At 41.4% G+C, this 23009-nt stretch overlaps 1 protein-coding gene across 18 annotated transcripts in view; it reads left to right on the top strand.

Moving 5' to 3' along the window:
• The window catches only part of ATXN1 (ataxin 1), a 349836-nt gene that overhangs the window by 103593 nt on the left and 223234 nt on the right, over nucleotides 1-23009 (top strand). For 14 of the 18 annotated variants that reach the window (XM_085051852.1, XM_085051841.1, XM_085051838.1 and 11 more), the window contains exon 1: nucleotides 22457-22751. The exons of 1 other annotated variant lie outside the window; for it this stretch is intronic. The gene's annotated coding sequence lies outside the window, so the exon portion shown is untranslated. Of the gene's footprint in view, nucleotides 1-14423; nucleotides 14489-21584; nucleotides 22267-22456; nucleotides 22752-23009 lie in introns of those variants that run through there. 3 more of the 18 variants (XM_085051826.1, XM_085051827.1, XM_085051829.1) reach the window with 2 other exon arrangements.

Genomic DNA, 23009 nt, shown 5'->3' with positions numbered 1-23009 from the left:
AATGAATAAGATGTCTGTAGACATCATCACTTTCCGAAAATATCAAACTTCCTTCGTAAGTTATAGAAATGCACAAGTGCATGTGTAACCCCTACAGATTTAAGCAAGCTCTTTCTCCTATGGGGTGCTAGGGAAGGAAAAGTGGGAGAAATTATTGTCGCTATTTTTACATGCTTGGGAGCTGCTAAGCGATTATAATGGGAGTCATAAATTACTTCACCAATGCATTTGGAGATGAGACAGTGAACTGACTCCTCAGAGGAATACAGGATATGTAATTTGAATGGCAGACACTGCAAAGGAGAGGGCTCAGGCACTGAGAAAGAAAAACTATGGGTGCAACTGGATTTCTGTTCTATTCCCCCACTTTAATTTGTTTGTGTTGCAAGCAAAGCAGGCACTGCATTTGCAATCTGCAAGTTTAGTGAAAGCCTTTGCACCTGCTACCTGAAGGATGGTTCAGCAAAAGAAATTCAAAAGTTTATTCAGTGGATTCTTCTTTTCTTTTGCTGTTCCCAAAAAAAGAAGCTCATTCATGTGCACTTGACAGTGAGAGGTAAATTTTCTGTGCAGCACAATGTGACTTAACCACATGATTCTCAGGAACAGTAGTGGGAATGCTGCAGTAAAATCCCCATGCCAAGGCATCTGAAAACATCTGTAGATGAATCCACTGCCCTATGACAGTGGGAATCCTGGTCAATGAATTTTGTTCTGAGGGCTGAAACAAATGGAATCCATGACACAAATCTCCTGTCTGCAGCACTGTGATTCTGTCTTTGAGATTCTGTGCAGACTTCTTCCCGGTGCATTGCATTAATATTAAATTAACAACACGCTACTCACATGGAACTTACATTCTAAAAAAAGCTCACATTATGCTGTAAGCCTTTTATTACAAAATAATAGCAGTCGTGAGGTTAAAGTTTGTTCATACAGTTTTCTATAGAACATCTGTACATTTTTTATGGAGGATAAAAGCTACGTTCCACGTGTAGCTTAGTCATATGAATATAGATAATGAGTGGTTTATTGAATTTCCTTTTAGATTTTACCATTCACTTATACTCATATAAAGCATGCAAAACATACCAAATTTTTCTAAGTGGTACTTGCTTTTCAGAAACTTTAATTTCTCTGTCAGTGCTCTGCAGAGGATGTGACCTGATATGAAAAGGACCTATTCCTCTAGGATTTAGCTTGTAGCTAGAGGCATAAATCAGAGATTCTCTGAAGTGGATTGTAATCCACACTGGAGAGAATAAAGAGAAATCACTAGGTCCATATGGAGCAGGACCTTGAAAAGCTTTATGAGGACCACATTCACTGGAACAGTTACCCAACATCCAAACCATGGAAGCCCACACAGGCTTCAAAACCAAAATATTTCAGGGCTTTTGTGGCCTTCCATGATGCAGAAGCTGGACAGAATTTTTATTGAATTTGGCCTTAAATAAGCAAAAGAATTTTGTAGTCAGTGCATGGTTTAACAGGAAGCCAGAAAAATTCTTTTCATATTGGAATGATATGGTGGGAAAGCTTAGTCCTAGATACAGTCCTGGCTGCTGAGCTCAAAAAAAATTTGTCTGCAAGCAAAACTAGCTGGGAATACAGCAAACTCCTAATTAACCTGAATTGGAAAAGGTATGTATTGCAATCTCGGGTTTTTACTCATGTGTATATAAGCCATACCTTACTTTTCAAATGCTGACCCTTCACCCCAGAAAAATGTTTTCAAGATCTTAAACAGACCTGATCCTTGAACCCTGATCCCCCTTCTCTTTTTCCCATATTGTAGAAGCACTTTCAATTATTGGTAGAGAGCTCTGGATACAGTGCCAGAGCTCCTTAATGCCACTCCAGGCGTCAAACAGCAGGGACTATTAGAAAGCAATATGTAGCAATCCTCAGCCCTGATGGTATTTCAGCATTAAGCCTCACTCCTGAAGCAGTTGCTTGCTGTAGTGCCAAAAGACTTAAAGTTTTGGTAGAATGCATGTGGAGCAGCAAATAAGTGACCACTGCATGATGGTGTAGATTTGAAAGGGATTGCTACCTTTTGCTGTGCTGTGAATTTTAGATTATTCCAGCACTCCTCAGTGAGATGTGTGCCATGGTGAAGCAAGCAGGAGGGACAGGTATTCTAACTGCAATTGTTTTATCTCATCTTGAAGTTTTATTTTCATGTTACAGATGTAGAGATTTGTGTGACATTCAAAAACGTCCAAAGGGGCATTAACCAACATCTCAGAGCATTGTGGAAACTGAGATAAGTGGACAGGGCTCATTTGGGGTCTAGATGACTGGATCTGAGCTCATTCCTTTAGCTTCAGAGTATACCTGTAAGTGATGATGATTTCACCCGGAGCAGCATGTAAGCATTTCCATAAACAGGGTGTGCATTGTGTAGCAAAATCAAAGCTATGCAGTAATAACTACCCTGCAGCTAAATGGATGCTTTTTCCACAGCTGAATCTTTAGAGGGATGATGTAGTTTTTAGTCATTCATTGCCATGTGACTTATTAAAACAATTAACAGGCAAAAAAAGTGGTTCTTTTGAGTGGTTTGGCAGAGGCTATGCAGTGTGAAGTTCAAGCACAGTGAGTTTCTACCTCTGTTGGTAGCAAAGTGTGTGAAGTGGCCAGGGCTGTGGTTCTCTTCTTAGCTCCCCTTCTAACTCACTGTTTGACCTTGGAAAAGTCTCCCAGCCCTTTGGGTTTTCAAGTCATTATGAACTCAAAACTTGTATCAGCTTCTCTAAAAGATTTGCAGGCTCTCCAGGCAAACCTGGATCCAGCTCTGGGGTTGGGCCTGATGGTTTTATAATTTGAGCCCTGTGTACACAAGGTTTGAGGTTTTGACATGTAACCAGATGAAATATAATGTTCAAATATAAAGTTCAAAGCTGAGTTGCTTTGAACTTTTGGTATCACTGCACTCCTCACTTAAAAAGAACGCCCAAAGGTGGCAGAGCTAAGTGAAAAAACTGTCCACTGAGGGCTCCTAGGAGAAAACCTGATAGCTTCACTTAGTCTGATTTAAAATTAAAGCTCTAGGTGTGTACTTAACTGTGGTTTTATATCCAATGCAACTGCCTGTACCCTGTTTCAGGAGAAGATTATGAGACACAGGTGCAAAACCTGCATGATGAAAGAGCTTTGCAGACAAACCTGAAAACCTTGTGAGTGACAATGCAGATTTTCCCTTTTTGAATTGCCTTGCCTTGCTTCTCTTTCTACCCTCCCAACCATCTGAACAGTACTGTGCAAATGTAACTTGTGATTTTAACAGAGAGCTAGTATCCCAGGATTTGCAGGATGGGTCTTTTAGATTTCCTGCAGGGTGATAAATAGATGCTTTGCTAGTCTGGTCACAGCTTCACTCAAAATGCACCTCATGTCCAATGTCAAGGTTGCTGTGTTTGGGTCCTACTTTGCTAGACCTATGTGTCTCTGTCGGACATTGCAGCTGTGCTCTGGACCTGCAGATGTTTTTGAGGTCTGTGAAGCCAGTGGACGCTGAAATCAGCTCTAGTTTGTCAGTGATTTAAACTCATTTCCGTGCTGTAGTGCTGTGGACACTCCAGCTTATAGCCCACGCCTTGGCACACAGTTAATGTAGATAGCTAAATAACGCAGGCTTAGCAGAAGAGCTTTCCGCTAACAATTGTTATTTTCTTAGGGAACATATTTCAAGGACATGAAGGCAGGGTGAGCTCTGGGTCACGATTTGCTCTGGCTGTATTTGCAGCACAAGCATGGAAGCAATTGCCAGTGCTAGATTTAGCTAGCCACACCATGGGCTGTGTCCCAGCTTGGAGAAAACCTGGGTATTTCCCCCTAGGTTCCCATGCTGGAGGGTCCCTCAGGGGCTGGGCTGGCTCGGGCCAGTGTCACAGCCCTGATTTGCACAGCCACTGTGCAGGGGAAAGGAGCACGGGACCTTCAGGGCCAGCCGGCTCATGGGGATGTAGCCAGCTGTTCCCCAGCACTCAGGGGGAAACTTCAGAGGGCAGAGTCTGGCACTGCATTGTGTAACTTTATTTTAAAGAACTGTGATTTTTATATGAAGCATTTGTGTGTCAAAAATGCAACTCTTTTTATTTAGTGAAATATCCTTTGGAAAACTGTAAAATCATTACAGGTTTTCGTATTTATTTTACATTCAGTTCAGTATTATACACGATCAGCTTTAGGGCCTTGTAGGAGCTAAGAGAATATAAAGGTTGTCAGAAAATTGGAGGCTTTATACCAGGCTGTTCTGATTTAACTGGCAGACCATTTAAAGTTACCGAGATGTGGGGAGAAGCAGAGCTTTTCAGAAATGTCAGTCTTCTGAGTGCTGCAATTTCTGACTGGCACCCACTCTCCAAAGTACTGACCTCAGCACGACAGGAGGACGGCATCAGCATCTTTAAGCTGTATTTTGTTATTATTGTTCAGAAGTTTTGCCATTTCTGAGTAGATAAGTTTCCCCTGGAGATGTAGTAGCATCTGGGCTTTCTTGCAGCTGAGTTTAAAGCTGCCTGGTTCCCTGAAATGAAGTGACAGCTTTTAGTCTTACACAGGAACGTGTGAATGTATTCGGGTTCATTTATAACACACAGAGAAGAAAATTGATATTAGGGGGAAAAGAAAAAAAAAGAGACGAAAGAAAAAGTCTTTGAGGGCTTCATCTGTAAAGGGAGGTAGTATAATGCATCTACATACTTCAGTCCACGTGAGCAGAGTAGTAATGGGATGCACGCGCGCACACACACACACACACACACAGGCTGGGATCCTTTTCAATCAGTCAAATTATTCTTTTGGTCAAAGGTATTTTTCTTAGTTCTAATAATAAACACTGAAATCTTGAGTTAGTGCAACATACAAAGATAGACTTTAATATACACAATGTGGGTTATGTCGAACTGTTTCCAGTACACAATGGCCACATTGTTTCTCTTCTTTTTTTTTTTTTGTTTCCACAAAAGTATAAAAGAGCATCATGCTACAGACAGCACATTTTAGTCTGAAGTGGAACTGGCAGAGGATTTCAATGGAAAGTTGATTTATTTCAAGGGATTATGGGAGTCCAGGGATAAAGCTGGCACCCGGCCACAGGGAGAGCCCTTGACCTAGAAGCAGGAACAGTTTTCAAAGCTGTACATGTACATAACTGAGCAGAACACTTTAATTTAGTGCAGAGCATAACCTGAATTCCTTCTCTGAGGGAAGATGAAAGAAAGAAATTTTACTTCTTAGTAGGACATTGGAAGCTGTATCCAAAGCTCTTTGCCTATTTTACATCTTATTCTGCAGCATTGCAGGAAGCGATTGTTTGTGACAAAAGGCCACTTTCTTCCCTGCCTAACTGGGAAAGCAAATTCAGCTGCCACTCATAAAACCGACTGGAATCAGAATTAATTTGCTTTTCCTGATAGATGAAACAAGTTAACAGACAGGTTACTCTCTAAATCAACATATGAAACATAATTTCATTGTTTTTCCTCCCCGCTTCCTCCAGGCCTTGAGCGGTAATTATAAAGACCTTAAATCTCCCTAGTGACATCAGCTGGTTAAAAAAATTTGAATCACAGGAATAATGTAACCCAGAGCCTGCTTTCAGCAGCGTTGTTCACACTCCAGAGAAGGCAATTCTATACAAAGTACTCTTCCATAACTATGCTCTATTAATTTCAGTGGTAGTTTTTTCAGTAAGCTTCACATTGGGATGCACATCATCTGGCCTATTCCTCAGTCAGAAGGTAAAAAGCATAACAGCAACAAGACATGTCTTTAAAATGCTATTTTGGAGCATTTTGTGAAGACTGTGTATTATATCAAACATGCCATAGTAATTACATTTACTAAAACTTCCTAAGCGATAATAGGCTTCTAGCTCAGCTGCCCTTAGAATCCGCCATAAACTTCAGCCACCTAATTAAGTGCTTTGTTCTGCAGCTTCCAGTCCAGCCAAACGACCGCAGGCATCTGTAGGTATCTGACCTGAATCAAGGACTCTGGGTTTGAGCCCTGTGTTTCCAGACAGTGAGTCTGACTGATACTGCAAAACCACAAAATGCCAGATGGTTTCAACATATTACACAGCTCCCTGTATGGGCATCCAGCGACAGTGTGTGCCTTCCCGCAAAATTTCACATGCTGAAACAACTTCTTGCAGTGTGGAGACAACACTGTGCCTGAAAACAAAGATTTAACGACATTGGCGTTGCTCAGCCTCTTGTCAACTTCTGGTCTGAGAAAAACTGTCAGCTGTTCTAAAATGAGAAGATAACATAATGCTGGCTAGAATAGGGCATAGTCTGGGTAGGCTTCTTCATTATCAGCTTCCTTGTTGAACTTTAATCCTTCTTTTATGACCCTTCTGCTTGTTTGGGTATAGCTTGCAGCATGGGCACAAGCTGCCCGTCATGGCACAATTGCACAGTGATTTTGTTGTGTGCATTAAAATGAGACAGTAACAAGTGGGGACTGAGAGGCTTTCCCACCACCCAAACTGTGGCTGGGTTGGATCCCACGTTAGGAGGCCCTTTTGCTATGTTACCTAAAGCAATCTTCACTGAGATCACAAAGACCCCTTGCATGCTGACTAGTCTGCTGGTTTCCTCCTAACTTGCATCCAAATACCCTGGATCTCTAGGGAGATGGGAAAGAGCCATGGAGGCAGCTCTGTGCAACAGAGGGAGCCTCCTTCCTCAAGTGTCTGCATACACCCTTTTGTCAGGCTCTGGAGGGCAGGCACTGACCCTTGAATTTCCTGAGCTAAGTCTTTCAATGCTGTGAAATTCTTTAAGCACCCAAAATAGGCCTCTGGGTGTACCCTGAGCTGGCATCTGCAAAACCGATGGGGCTGGTGCCTGCTTCACTATTTCATCTGTGAAGAAGAAAGAAGGCAAATTTGGCTCTCAGAGGAGAGAGAGACATTCAGCAACTCCTGCTTCTTTAACACAAGCTGTCATGACGTAGATAAGGTACCCATGTGTACCTAGCTCCAGGTATCATAGGAGATGCAGGCAGAGGAAATGCATGAGATGAAACCAGGCTATATTTGTCATTCTGTGGAGTTTGAGACTCCTGTCCAGGAGCTCCATGAAATGCAAGGGTTTTAAATCCTGTCTACAGACAGCTGCCAGGGTGTTTTCTTGGCCATACCTGTTTCTTCTAAAGCCATAAGAATTGGGCCTTGCAAGCCTGATCCTGAAATGAGTGACACAAAAATGTCTCCTGGTGGATGTTGAAGAAAATTATAAACTGCTAGCTCATTTTACCCCTCATTAGGTCATGGGCACTTGCATGCATTTGGGAAGGCCAGCTTTGTGCTCACCATCCCTGCCACTGTGTTCAGGAATTCCTGAGACGCTGCCACTGTGGGGCAGAAGCCACTTGCGATGTAACAGGGTGCCCATCTCTTCACCCATGCTTCCTCCAAGTTCTCTGTGTCCTTTCGGAACAAGTTTTAGATTTGAGATGTCACAAGTATTCCAGATGTAGCTACAGACCTTGTAATCTAGGATATTTTCCCTGAGCACATCCTTATGAAGAACTTGGCACTGGGATTTCATGAAGAGATGTGGAGGAAAGAAGGAATGCTTTATTTTTTTAAGGTTTTTTAAAAAAAGTATCTTTGTGCATTGAATGCTTTTTGCAGCCAGGTTGCCAGGGACATTCTGTGAAGAAAGCTATGCTTGAACTCATTTTCAGCTTATGTTGTAACTCCTCTCCTTGGCATTAGTACCAGTGAGTTTATAATCAAATACATGGCAGCTGCACCACTGAGCCGTCAAGGTCACTTTTAATTCATAGTCCTGTCTGTGGTTTGGTGGGGAAAAAATAATTATGAGATCCCTTGGGAAAGGGCTGTCTTGATGTGGCCAGGCACATACCAGTAGTAAGTATTTATATAGCATCTTTTCTACTGAGATAAATTAATAAAAAGGAGGAACAGAAACATTTTATGTAGCTTTTCTATAGCAAGAAAACATGTAACTGATTTTACTGTGTGTTGCTTATAATTACTCTCTTTCGTATCTACCAATTATGGCAAAGAACAGGAGAACTCTAATGACAGTAATGTTAACTGAATAAAATTTTAGTCACTTTAGCTATAGTGAATAATTTGTCTTCCTCAACCTGATTTACTAATATCTTAGTTGACAAGGCTCCCCATTCTGTGTATTCATTTTGTAGTTAGAGAGGGATTGTTTATAATTTACAGTTTAAGTCTGAGTGCTGTTATTTTGCACTGTCAAAGAGCATCTGTTACAGTAGATAGCTCTTCATATGTTAGTGCCACAAAAATTAAAGCCTACCAGCCATGTTTGCAGCCAGTTTATGAGCAGCCAGTTTGTGAGCACCCAGTAATGTTCAGCTGTATAAAGGAGAATTTCTTTTCAAAGGGCAGAAAATAGAATTGCATAAATGAATTCTGTGCAGACATCTACAGTGGGATGAGCTCGTGTAGGACTCACTCACACCAGCTATGTGATCCAGGTGCAACACCCTGGTTGTCTGTGTGGAGTAAAATCCAGGATAAAATTTGTTTGTAGGCATTTGATTGTTACCTGATCATCCCTACAAGCTTTTTCACCCACAAATTTTTACCACAAGTTTTCCAGAAGATAGCCTGCTTCCTGATTCTATAAGTAGAATGTATCTAGAAGATCTGATTTAGCCATAGCCATACACAGGCAAATTCTAGCATCGTTTTTATGGTTGGCTTTGTCAGCATAGACAAGACAAAGTAATTTTATAGCACATTGGAATTAATGCTGTTAGCCTTGTGACAAAACCCCAAACCTCTTCCATGAACCCTAGAAAGAGAGTTGTTCTATTTAGGGCTGGTTATGAAGCTTTACTTATTTTAAACTTGAGTATATGTCTTCATTTCTGTCTGTTTGTTTGCCTGCAGAGAACAGCAAAAGCCATAGTTTATGAAGCTTCTCTTCACTGTACCTTGGGGAAGGCAAGCAAGGGTTCTTGACAGTGCAGACAGACGGCACTGGGCAGCTCTCATCTCATTTGCCCAAATGGTACTGTACAAGGCTTTACCACTGCTGATAAGACCCTAACCCTTGTTCAGTCATGTTCTGAACTCACAGATCATGCCATCACCACAAGTGTTATCCCTCTCTCTACAGAAATAGTAGTTGTGACTTCACAGATCAAATCATATACTGATTAGAAGTGCATAACTATGTGTTCACTATGGGCTTCCTGTGCACCTAAAATTGTAGCCTAGCCAGCTTTAATGGAGCTCTTTATTTCAGAGTAAAGCTGATCACCTAAAGCCCAGAATATGAGTAGCCCAGCTTGATCTCAGCTGTGGTTGTGGATCATCACAATTTTATGACATCAGACCTCATGTTACCTGTTAGAGACCCCACAGCCAGTCAGTGACACGTGTTGTAGTTTGTCCAGTTACTCATAGACTCGTGAAAGTATGAGGTTTAAAAGAACATGAAAAAATGTCTTCAAATGTAATAAAGTTTAAATAACAAAGAATTGCACATTGCTAGTTACATCAAGCACTTATTGTTCCACTCTACCTCATGTTTCCTTTGATCTATTTTAAAGTCATTGCAAACTTTGTTAAAATCCAAATTCCACAATCTTTTCCCCTGACCCCCAAAGTGTCCTTTTGCCTTGGACTCATATTTTGAGAAGCCTGTTTCTTTTGTGTTACTGAAAGGCCAAGATTTTAATGGAATGCTTTATTAGGTTTCCAAATGCTTCTGGCCAATAACAAGCAAAGTTCAGCTCAGTAGTTTTAATCTCACAAACATCAAATCTGTTTTCCCTGCATGTGAGAAGAGCCATGCAGCTCTTAAGAAGATTAAAGCTACAAATTCTAACATTACAAGGGCCAATACTTTCACAGTCCAGATCAGGATGGGGTTTTTTATGCAAGTTTGTCCTCATGTGAATTTCTAATACTGTTCCTTGAGTTTTGACTGGGCTTCCCCTCCTCTTATCCAGCTGTATACTAGGGTGTGCTGTTTGTAGAAGGTGAATATATTGCTTTTTCTTTTATTCTGTCTCTCTACTTTATTTTAATGTTAAGAGGCAAATTATATCATTTTCATTATCAGTGCCGCTCAGAAAACCATCTGTTGCTCAAAGACATCAGGATCAGCAGTCAGCCGCCCTCAAAGTAAGCAGCTGTAAATCTAGAGTGACTATACTTTCTAAATGCAGAGAGGCTTTTACATTAATCTCCTGGACTTGCTGAGTAGTTGGTACAGTGCCCAAGCACAAGTAAACTCAATTAGTAAAAATAGACATGATGTAGCAGTTCAATATATGGTGTTTAAGCATGTGTGCCACAAAGCAGAAGTGCTTGGTTCAAATCCCAGACATTCTATTGTTCTGTTTTGCACATATGATTCAGTTTACAAATTTTCCACGTTTTACAAATACCTTGTAAAAGCAATAGCAGTGTTTTGTTTACACAAAGATGCGATACTGCTGTCATTTATACAGGTGTAAATCTGGAGAAATTCAGCTGACTTGTTAGGACTCTGGATCTTCAGCAACAGTGAAAAATTACATTTTACAACTGTCACTGGAAAGCTACTATGCAAACCAGCTTTATTATGTGTTTTATATGTGCAGAATTACATGAAATACACTATTACAAGCAGACAAGAAACATACTTTTTGGAACTTTGCTCTGCATAACAGGATGGATCTGGGTACATTAATTTTCAGGTTAAGACCATGGGCAAGTTTCCTTCTTTACCTCCTTTAGCAATATAGCAGGCTACACCTCTTTTTTTTATGGCAAGCTGATCAAAGTCAATTTATTCAAGTGCAAGTTCTCTAAGATCCCTGTGCTCCCCTGTGTAACAGAAGGGCTTAGGTCTGGGTGTGGTGTTCTTGACCTTCTAGTCTTTTGTCTTTCCAGCCTGTTTTGCTTCCTCTGTCTGCCCAGTTTTAGCCAGGAGAGTGATCTAAAGAGACCCTGTTTGTTTTCCGTGCACATTATGATAGGCTGCCATTGTGTAACGACATACAGTACGCAGGATAAAACACCCTGCTTATTATAGTGTAGTTAAAAGGCCTGTCACTATTTCCATTTCAAATTCCTATTTTCAGGAGTTTACTACTGAGCCGTAACAAATTGCAGGCAGGAAACTTGGCAGTCACATTCCCAGCCTAAGAGCAAATGCTTTTACCAAGTTTAAATAAATAAATTAATTAATATTAATGGCATGTGCTTCCAGCATGCAAAATAAAGGCAGTTTTGTTATTGTTTTGTTTGTTTTATCCATGAAACAAAAGATGACGATTAGGGCGAGTATTTACATACCAACCACCCTTAAACAAGAGTTATACACCAGACCAGGAGCAGTGTTACCAAGTGATGGAGATGATTATCTGGTGGTCATTCCTAGCTCCCCTAAAAGGAATATCAATAAAGAAGGGCTATTAATCAGTGTAGAAAAGGTATTAATTCCTAAAAGTTGGGAAGAGCAGAAGAGAGTTGTATATCATAAATACTTAAAATGCTAACAAACCACAGCTTGATAACCATGGTGGGTGAGTGAAATTCTTTGGGGTTAGCTTAAAAGGAACAAACATCAAAGAAAACAGAATAGTAACACAAGAGAGTTGAATAGTTTGAAGTAGAATAACTAACAGGTGAAACATTTTTGTCGCTGTTGAGCCGCTAGCAGAGAAGAAGACCCGGATTCTCAGCGTGGCATAGAAAAGAGAGCTTTATTATTTTGATTCCAAATTATGTAGACTTTTCAGAGGTCACCCAGACTGGTCAGTCAGAAACCTCCCCCTAGGCCTGATTGGCCAGGCCTGAATTGTCCAAATCTCAAGACACTGTTTTAATAACATCCAAACTTTATCTTTGTTTATAAAACAGGAGAAAGTTCTCATGGGAAAGACCTGTGCTAGCCACACATTTTAATGGTAAATGTATTTTCAGTATATTGTAACAATACAGATTTTAATTATATTTCCAGATATTCAGAGTTTGAAGTCTTGAAATAATTAAAAACCAATTTTTGGTCTGTTGTCCAGATTGCAGGAATTTCAAGCTGGCAAATTCTTCACACTCATCTTTCTGTTCATTGAAGATTTGAGCGCTAGAGGGAATCTAGGAACTGGTGACCATAAACTACACTAATTCAATGTGCTACTAAGGGAAAGTGTTACTACAAGAGTAACAGGTTCAGAGGAAGCAATATATTGGAACTTAAGTCACCCATTTAAAATTACACAGCTAGTAAGAAGCACTAAAAATGTGAACATGTCAAAGGTAAATCCTCAGAAAGCAAAATAAATAGGGAGTAGCAGGTTCTTCAAGAGTAAAAGGGTCTTGGTAGTTGTTGGAATTTTTTGTTTTGTTTTGTTTTCAGGAAATTATAATTTTTCTAGGTTGAACTAAAAAAACACTGTTATGTTACCTTTAGAGAAATCTACCTTTTTGCCCCACTGATTGTTTGCCATTTCCGAAAAATCAGCTGGCCTCAAAACCACAGTCTTTTCTCAGGAGGTAACTGTTCTGAGAGATATGTCACGTGAGTATTCCACTGCATCATTTAATGCAGACAGCATAACCTGTGTGCCTCTGCTGTAAACTGCCTGGGGGGAACACCTGGCATGATATAACTGACTTGAGTATCTAGTTTGAACAGTAAAAGGGTGCTGATCCTCATTTAGGGACCTGAGGGATTTTTAGAATATAAAATAAAAATTAGTTTAGGAAATTACAAAAGGAAAAACTTTCATGAGAAGACTTTAATTTCTAGCTGCAAGGAGATTTTGTGATCTCATTGGAAAGACCTTACATGTGTGCAAGGTTGAGATAAATGTGTCTTAGTTCAGATAAATGTTTTTAGAGGCCAGACAACGACTCCCGTACAAGTTGAGCCTTTTAGGGACAGTTGTAGAGCCTGCAAGCTTCTCTTCTGCAATTTTCAGGATGACTGCTACGAGGGACTCGAAGAAACTGTTCAACTTGGCAGTGACTCATGCTGAGCTAAAAGCTTTTGGGAATGTTCCTGGGAACCTCTGATACTCTGAAGAGACTCTAGCAAGAGACAACACTGGTGCTGGGATGCTTGCCCAGATGATAAACTATGCAGGAATTTCTGTACAGCTGATAAACTCTGCTCAGGACCCTATGAAGCATATATATTGTGTAACAATACCTGTAGGCTCTCAGAAATACCCTTGGGGGCAGCAGCTGCTGGTATTCAGTACTCACAAGGTCTGTCCCCTCCCTCTTCCCAAAGTGGATTCCTGGTTTGACTCAGAATTGTTTGAGGAATTGCTTGCCCTTTCCCAACCTCTCTGCTCCCCCCTGCTATATATTTTTAACCAGCAAGGGGAAACAGGAGGGCTCAAGAATTAGAGGACATATATTGTGATACATGATGCAAAAAATATATCCTGTCATATCAACATAAAAAAAAGGCTGCAGTCATAACACAGCAAGCATGACAAGGTCTCTTTAATATGACAATTTGCAAGATTTTGGGGTATATTAAGAAAATGTATGCTTTGAGCTGTGTCTGGAGGTGGATCACTGGAGATGAGGGAGGTGGTGGTGGCTCTATATGCAACTATCATGTTTACTGCAAAAAGAACAGCATTCAGGGAATAGCAGGAAAAGCAATTGTAGGGTGCAGAGGTGATCTTGACTGAGACTCTCTCCAGACTAACCTGCTTTGCATTTACCAGCAGGCAAAGGGTGTTCATCTGTGCAGTTATTGTAGAGTAGCTCGTGCCCTGTAAATCCACACCCTTGAATGCCTCACTATAACATGTTCATGAGACCATACCCTCAAGCACAAAGCTCACTTTAAATGTATGATTCAGAGCCATTAAGACAACGGGACAACTTGTACACCTTAAATTAGACACCAAGTTTACACACCTTACTGAAGATGGGCCAAGTAAGGGAGAGAAATGACTTAATATATAGGTCCTAAGAAGTGAGATAGATCATGGAAAGAGGAGAGACCAATAAATGGCAGGAAAACCATCTGGCAATCCCACTTTATAGCATGTCATATTTTTCAGATCTGTTATGCATGTAAGTGTGTTAAATAATCTCCTGAGATTGGTGGGAGATGTCCCATCAATTTGGATTTTTTCCAGTCCACTGGAATTGATTGGTTGACAGAGGTAGTTTATGACATGGGTAGGGTTTTAGTCAGTCTGTGTTGCTAAACAAGTATGAAAATAATGTAGATAGAATGATGGGTTTATTTTTGTTTACATTAATACTGTTTTCTCTTGTCCTTGATATGTGGAATTGTTGCTTTTCTGAGACCTTGGCTAAGCCTTGGGAAAAGAGAGCATTCTGTCTTGGTTTTATAGTAATAATACTTGTACTTCACTCTGTCACCACTGTTCCACGGAATAAAAGGACAATTTTTACTATTGCTTTTCTACAGGCAGAAAAACAGAGGGAATGAATATGTCTCAGGACTAAGACCAAGACAGAGGGACTCAAAATCAGGTAAGAATTGCAGCAGAACCAGTGAAGACTTTAACTGACTGGTTTTGGTAACAAGCTTTCCAGCTTGGAAGAAGGTGGAATATGATAGATAGCTGCAAAGATCTGTGTAGCATTGAGAGTATGGGTAGGGATTGGCCATTCTCTGTCTCAGGGCAAGAGCTAGGAGCTCTGAATGAAGCAGGCAGGATGAGGGGATTCTTCTTGCATCAGAGACTCGACCTGTTCAATGTGACATAGCACATATCTACAATTTACAGATGCTGACGGAGAAGACTGTACACGTCTTGGGAGATAAATCCATTGAGGGTCACTAAATGCGTAGAAACCACATCCTGCTCAGAGGGTCCCTTAAGCTGAAAATAGTGTGAGGCTGGAGTATGTGGAGGAAGTAGTATGTGGCTAGCACAGGTCTTTCCTATGAGAATTCCTTTTGTGTTTTATAAATAAAGATAAAGTTTGGATGTTATTAAAAACAGTGTCCCAAGATCTGGACGGTGCAGGCCTGGCCAATCAGGCCTAGGGGGAGGTTTCTGACTGACCAATCTGGGTGACCTTTGAAAACTATATATATGATGAAATCAAAACAATAAAGGTCTTTCCTTCTTGCCACTGATAACTGGGTTCTTTACTCTGCTAGCGGCTCAACAGCGACAGTAGTATATAATGCCCATGTTTCCTTAAGCATCTGCTTATGACCACTGTTGTCCTACAGCCACTATGTGGCCATTTGTATGTCCTCTTGCACAAAGAAGATGAGAGGACTCCCAAGACAAGAGGAAATTATCTCAAGTTGCACCAGGGGAGGTTAGAATTGGATATTGGGAAAGATATTTTTATAGAAAGAGTCGAAAAGCATTGGAACAGACTGCCAAGGGAAGAGGTGTAATCACTATCCCTGGAAAGTTTCAAAAAATGTATGGCTATGGCACTTGACATGGTTTAATGGTGAACATGGTGGTGGTGCTGAGCTGACAATTTGGACTTGGTGATCTTAAAGGTCTTTTCCAACCTTAATGATTCTGCAACTCTGTGAGAATATAAAGTGTGAAAACTCTATAGTGAGAAACGTTTCAGAACTAGGATCTCCTGAGTAGCAAAGCTGGTTGTGAGATTGTCCTGCCTCCAAGTGTCCACTCCAGTCTCTTGGCTATACTTGACCCCATGACAAAGCAGTCCATGCATGAGCAAATCTATTCATGCAACAGAACCAACACTTCACAAGAGTTTGAATTTTATAATCTTTGAAGAGACCCTGAGGCAAAATCCCACACATTTCAGAACACTAGAGATGGGAATTCAGCAGGCAGGTGTTTCTGGTCTACCTGGTTGCCCAGGTAAGTTCCTTTTGATAAAACTTCTTTCACAGTGTTGTGTTTTCCTGCTATGTCTCAGGGCTTGTGGAGCTTTGAATAGGTATCTTTCATTACCTTAAATATAAATTGATAATATCATATGAGGATGATATAAGAGCAGACCAAGGACAGATCAAGCAGAGTAAGACAGATATAAATGCGAGCTCTTCTGTGAAAAAACTGGGCAGGGTGAAAGAGAGAGACATGATATGACATCTCAGTCAATATGAGAACCATTATTGCCATTAGTAGAAAGGCCTCTGCTGAAGGATAAAGAGAGAACAGGAGGATCTGGCAGATCTCTGAGGGAAAGATGCCGCTTCTGTATGAAGTCAAAGTGATGCCAGTCTAGTTATAAAATAGTCTGCACAAGCTGAAATAACTCTGATTTAAAGTAATATCCTACCTCAGGCCTCCTGTCACTTTTCCTGGGACATTTTTTTTTAAACTGTGGAGTTTTAGGGTTCTGTGGACATACACCTGTCACATTGAAGAAGAAACATGAAAAATACCCTCTCAGCTTGTAATTGGATAAACTGAAGGTAAATGTTTACCATGCTCACCGAGGTTGTTGGTCAGAACCTTGCAGGCTGAGGATTTCCTACCCTCCAGGCAATACACTGTCATGCCTCTTGTCCCTCTCTGCCTGGTGATTTTCCAACTATGGGTCAAATATAAGGGAATATAGCAATTATTTCATACCAAAATTATCCCATTTAAATTTTTTTTATGTTTATGAACCATTCAAAGTCTTCATTCCTGTCCATAACGTGACTGCAGTTCTTTGCTATATGATACCTTTTGAAAACACAGAAATACAGCTCTTTCCTGTGTAAACAATGCCTATATTTCAGAACAATTACTGTCTTTCTGGTTAATACTGTATTAGTTATTGATTTTCTTTTTGAAGAAAGTATAGATACAAAATAACTTTGGTCTTGAACGTGAAGCACCTTGCACTTCTCAGTCTTGAAACCAAGGCATGAACCCAGACTTACCCATCTTGGATGAATATGGTAAACCAGACTTCTGAATTTGCATGACAGCTTTGGGGCCCAGGCCCACATGTATCATATTTCGTGAAGAGGTAGAGACAGTGAGAGTGAAAAATAGCTGTCATTCATAAATTGTGTATTCTATCAACAAAACATAAAGATTTTTAGTGTGTTAACTAAAAGAGCAGACTTGGCAGCAGGATTGAGCACATTGGCTCTGGAGGTCTGATAGGTCAGTGTTCCTAGAGGTAGGAAAGATTTGTTCAATAGACCAGAACAACTCAATTGGGGCCATTAAATGATTTAGGAGTCAAAAATACATGTTTTCAATTCCTACGTCTATTCAAACAGGTAACCAGTCCATTTTACCCCATTCCCCTCCTCCCATAAAGACTCATTGCACTTATCAAAATGCGTATAGCATTGGTCAGAGAGACTAACAGGTTTTGGAAACCACACTGCCTTATATGCAGATAAGATGTTTGAAGAAAGGTCAAGAGTTATTTCCCAACCCTAAGTGTTTACAGAGTAGATGCCAATCTAATCTATCTAGACCATAACGCCCTTAACAGACAGAAAAGAAACTGGTAAGTGAACTCCCAGATAAGTTTCTGTACCAAATATAATTTAAAGGGATGGGACAACATGTGGCCTCTGGCTGTTCCCTGCTAGCACTTGAGAAACCTCTCCCAGACAGCAGCCGGCAAATTCTCCTGAGGTTGGTTGAATGTTAATCCTTGTTAACAGCACTAGAAACAAAGCATTTCTGTAGAGTAGAGCTTCCCCTCTTGTGCCCTGCTGGTGTACTTTAACCCCAAGGTGAAATGATGACTTCTAAGAATAAGACAGAGTTTAGTTTCTATTTGTTCTTGGCTCTTCTGCTCACACCAGTCATAGGGGTAGCTGCAGTGTCAGGGGAGATACACGAAGGCCAGGACACAGATTGAGACCTTAGGCAGCTTAGGAGCACTGGTCATAAAGCATCTAATAGGTCATAATTCTTATTACTTGATAGGTGCCTAGACCAGTTGAGCACCCCTAGAGAAGGGCTGAGCACTTTTATTTTCCACTGGTCACTGTTGCAGCAGCTTATAGGGCTAACTGTGGCTGTGCTCCATCCCAGTGTGGTCACTGGTAGGTTAGCTGGTCTTCTTTCCAGAGCAGTGACCTGTAACTGACTGACCTCTTATTCAAAAGACTAAATCAGACTCGATTTCAAGACTTTGGAAAAGTCCTCAGTTTTCTTAATTCCCTGATGAATTGCCTTGCTGGGTTTTAAAGGAGCAACAACAAGAAGATAGCATCTTATTTCAGATCTCCATCTAAGGACCTGTTGTTACTTTAAAGCCCCTGAAGCTATTGTTATTTAAAGAGAAGTTGATTGCTTCTTTTAAAAATTTAAGACAATCATAAGGTAAACATTTTTTTAACCTACATAGCCCATTACCTATACTGTAAGGCATGACAAATAATGATTTCTTCATCACCCTACAACCCCTACCTAGCCACAGGGTGGTAAAATAAAAAATTTAACGGCAGCTTTTCCTTTGAATTCACTTGCAAAGGACCACCATTTTAAACAATAAGATTTTTCTCTTTAAGTCACAGTGTAGTACTACATACTTGCTTAGTTTTCATGAATGCTTTGCTCTGCTTTCACTATATGTTAATTTGCCTGAGATACTTGTAGCTTTAAAGAGACAGCATTGGCTCTCTGTGTCTACCTGTTTAATTTCCTTGCACCTGAAGACAATCACAGAGTTCTTAAGAACATCATCAACATCTCTGTTTTGACGGGGATACACTCATTTCTAAGTGCACACACAAAAAATAAATGCATTAGTCATATTTTATTATGTTCACACAAGTGGTACTTAAAGAATGCAGTCCAAACACATTATTGTTCAGATCGTGTACATTTTTAATTTTAAATGAGGAAAGCATACCTTAATTAGCCATCTGTAATCCAAATTATAGTTTCTCATTTGTTAAAGCTGTTAGAATACCTTAAATCAGCTGGATATGTCTGAAATAATAATGAAAATAACTGCATTAGCAAAAATTATCTGAACGTGAGAGGGCTGTAAATAGATAGGAGGTGAATTGGACAGTCGGTGGATTCTGAGTTGGATGAAAAACATCTTACTTAAGCCAAAAACATGGCAACCAATATTTTCTGTTATAAAAATATTTGAGATGAATTTAGTTTTTATGAAAGCTGTCAGAAAGCTGAAGTGAATAGCAGAAGTTCTCTGTTTATTTACAAGCCAATGCTTGTAAACCTGAAGTATAAAGTGAGGTACCCTACAAGCAGTGACAGCAAACCTTTAATTGTATAAAAAAATTCTTTTTGCTGGGGGATAAGAATGACCTGTATGTTCCTGTTCTGTTAGAGTAACCTCTGCCTAGATAACACTTGTCATTTGAGCAAATTGTATGACAGGTCTGTGAGGTGGATTACTACTGTCCACTAGAGGCTGTAATGAGACCAACAATGTCATTTTATGACAGATTGAAGACTTGAACTGTAATGATCAATAATTGTGAGATTTTCACACTCAAAACATTCTCAACCACTGCATTTCCCTGAATGTTAAATGTTTAACAAAAAAAAAGTCCAACTTATTATGCCTCTTATTCTCCCATTTTTTGTAAGTACTATTAATTGTATAAAACATGCTGTGTAGATGACATATCACAACTAGTGAATTGAAACAGAGTTTCTTCTAGACAGTGTGCATCTTGCATGTCAAATTGTTTAAATTGTTTAGTATCTCTTGGTTAGTACTATATTCTCCTGGGAGTCATATCAGTTTCAGCACGTCACCGGCAGTAAATAAAAATGCTTGGGTCTATGTGGATTCTTGTGTCCCACTCACTGCCTTTATCAGCACCTCCATGTTTTGTGGAATTCTTTGTGGAGGGAATATATTGAGGATCAGTGTAGGCCCTGGGCAGGGGAGCTGTAGAGGGACAAGGACATCTTGTGACATGGTTGTATATCCTGTGTGTTAGGCCATGTTCGGAGAGTCATAGTCCCCTCATCCCTTGTGTGGTAATGCAACCAACATGTATCAAAACGGAGGTAAAAGTGGTTTATGAACCTGACGTGGCTGGTGTTGGTTGTGGCACTTCCCAGAGCCATTGGTTAAGTGTCTGCTGGCTCAGGAAAGCACTATTGCTTTGACTTACAATGGACTTACATTTTGGGGGCCTCTTTTCTACTCTGAAGCAGAAACACAGACAAAGATGTAAAAGCCTAGAGCATGGAGTGTGGCAAAAAATAAGGGTCGTCGAGGCAAACACTATAGCCACAAAGTGGAGGAACACACAAGCCTCTTACATGAGCCTGCTGCAGAAGGGAAAGTTGCCCAAAGCTTGCTTCAGCATGAATGTGGCTTCTCTTTCTCTGCGTGTGCCACACCTCTTGGCAAGGTGAATGTTTGAGAAGGAAAGATTCCTTTCTCCTGAGGTAACACTCTGTTATAACACTACTGGAATAAAAAAGGTGGCAGACAGAATGCCTTCTACTCTGAATTGAACCTTGATGATGGGTTTTCAGTTTCTCCAGGGCTTTCACTTGATTTTCAGTAATCTCCAGTCTTTGTCTCTTTCCCTTGGTTCCTTTTATTAAATCAATGAACCTTACATTAGCTGGGTGAATATAATTTTGCTGTCTGCTTTGCTGCTGTGGATTCACTCTCTTGTAGTACTGAGCAGCACATTTGTCCAGATATCTTGGCCTGCTTCTGTCTCCAGATCACTGCTAGAACAGAAAATCATGTTGATTTTCATACTGAACCCAAACTAAAGATACAGGAGGTGCTGAAGTAAAAGATCCTTATGTTTCATAAATGTAGTATATATTACAGTATCAACTCTAAATCCAGAATGCTGCAGCTTACAATGTTATTACTATATTCTTTAACAATTACATTGAGCTGGTACAGTCCTTTATAGAAGGGACTACTTTGCTGATCTGCATAATGTCAGGCTGAATCCTAGGGGACTTTGCATCTAGACTCTAATACTAGATTTAATTTTTAGCTAAAACCTAATGCTAATATATAATGGATACACAGGAAGTATACCTGCCAGAAACCTGGTACCTTGGAGCTTATTGTCATGGCAAATTGGTACAAGCTGCAATAAACAGCCTGATCTGGATGACCATGTTATATAGAGTGCACATCTCAGGGCTTTCTGAGGCCTGTGACCCCACAGTGTCCAGCTCCTTGGAGGTGGCGTGTAACAGCCTTTGCTATTTGTGCAACATTTTTTTTGCAATGTCCTTGGGGTGGGGAGGGGCCTCTGTGCTCTACTTCTCTTCTTGATGCCAAAGCAGAGAGTGAATGGCTTCTTAGGACTACTGTCGGGTTGCATGCAAGCATAGCATCCCACTGTCCTTTGGCTGCATTCATGCCATTCATTGCTTTCATAATTTATTTCTCTAAGATGCACCTAGCTTGGCAAATTGATGTTTTGTCTTATATTTTTTAACTTGAAGACCAGACTGAGACAGTCCAGAAAGAGGGTATTTTCTCCAGTCTCTGCCTTGCATCTGTGCTTGTTACTTGCCCATCACCACAGTTTATGGCACTTGCAGGCACCTGCATTGAGGAAAGTAAGAGAGTAACACAGTGATGCTGGAGTGCCAGGGGAGCATAAATTGCCATAGCTGGTGGGGGCAGGGGGTAGGAGGGAAGTTTGGGAGAGGCTGACAGTGGTCAGCTGGGAGCATACAGCTGGGAGAGATGCAGAGGGATCTCTGATGAAACCAGTGCTGAGGAATCCAGAGGGAGTTAGTACCCAAACATGCATGGTTCAGCCCTGCCTGTCTTGTAGTTCAGTGACGGTATGAGTCAGAGCCTCTTTGGTCTGAATGAAGTGGAAGGTACTTTCTACAAAGCAACTCAAGCATATGCCAAAGATCCGGATAAATAAAACTAATTCAGAAAAAGGGAGTGGGATGCAGGCTCTTGCTCTAAATCACTTCACAGTTCTCCACAACGAAATGCAATATGGCATCTTAAATAAAATCACCCTCTTTTGACTCTCGCAGAGGCTGCTTCAGAGCATTCCCTGGTTTCCAGCACAGTTTTATTTCCTCCCTTAGAGAGACAGACCAGCCTTGACTGAACAACCGATTTCCATGCATCCTTTAAACCAGCATTCCCTGCCATTTCTGAAGGACAGTACGCGTCGCTAGCTGTCTGTTTCTTCCCCCTTAAACAATATAGGTTTGGGGTTGTTTTTTTTTTCTTTTTCCCCTCCCCATCTCATTTCTTTCCGCCTGCAAAGTGATTTGAGAGCCCCGCGACGCAGCCTGCTACAGGAGCGGGGACTTCTCTGGAACACTGGCGTGCGCAGGGATTAATCCCACCGTAGAGAGCCAGCCTGGCCTTTGAAGTGTTACAAGGGGAAGGAGGAGGTAAGTGTCGAGGCGAGCCCCCAGCCCCCCTCCCCGCCCCCGGGCAGCGTGCGGCGGCCCACAAAGGGTTAAAGGCCGCCTTGGCCCGGCGGTGCCGTGCGTATGCAATAATCTGTGTGGCTCTCTTGGCCGCCTGCCAGAGTATTGCCTTGCCTCCTCCTCCTCCCTTCTCCCCCCCCACCCCCCCGCCTTTTGCATGAAGTAGGATCCTTGAGCTGTTGCAGAGGCAGCCAACTGCTCCATATTTGGCTTCTATTACCCATTTACATGCTGGAGAGCGGAGAGGGAGCGAGCGCTGTACCGCAGACATCATTTCTACTACAGTGGTGGACACATCTCGGACCTGTGTCACTGCAGGGGGAAGGAAAAAAGCCAAACAAACAAAAAGCAGACCTAAGCCCCGTGATCAGCTAGGAAGACATTTCTGTGCGAGTCTCTCTCTGACCCCCCACCCCCGCCAACCCCACCTCCATTGACACTTTACAGTAAGTGGCTTTTTTTTCCTCCTCTGCTTTCTGCCTCCCCCCACCCGCCCCCGGCTTCTTCCCTTGTTTAGACTGCAAACCGCCGGCGATTTCCAGCTGGAAAAACACGGGGCTGAGGGGGAAGGGGAGCGCGCTGCGCACCCCGCCACGGGGCTGCAGCCCGCCTCGCTGCGGCTGCCCCGGACCGCCACGGCCCGGCCCAGCCCGGCCCGCAGGCGCTGCCGCTGCGGGCCCGGCCCTTAGGGGAAAGGAAGGCAG

The sequence above is a fragment of the Lichenostomus cassidix genome, chromosome 2 (assembly GCF_008360975.1).
Source record: "Lichenostomus cassidix isolate B80296 chromosome 2, HeHo_3.0, whole genome shotgun sequence".
NCBI lineage: Eukaryota > Metazoa > Chordata > Aves > Passeriformes > Meliphagidae > Lichenostomus > Lichenostomus cassidix.
Note: the sequence above shows the minus strand (reverse complement) of the source record. Positions and strands in the feature narration are given on the sequence as shown.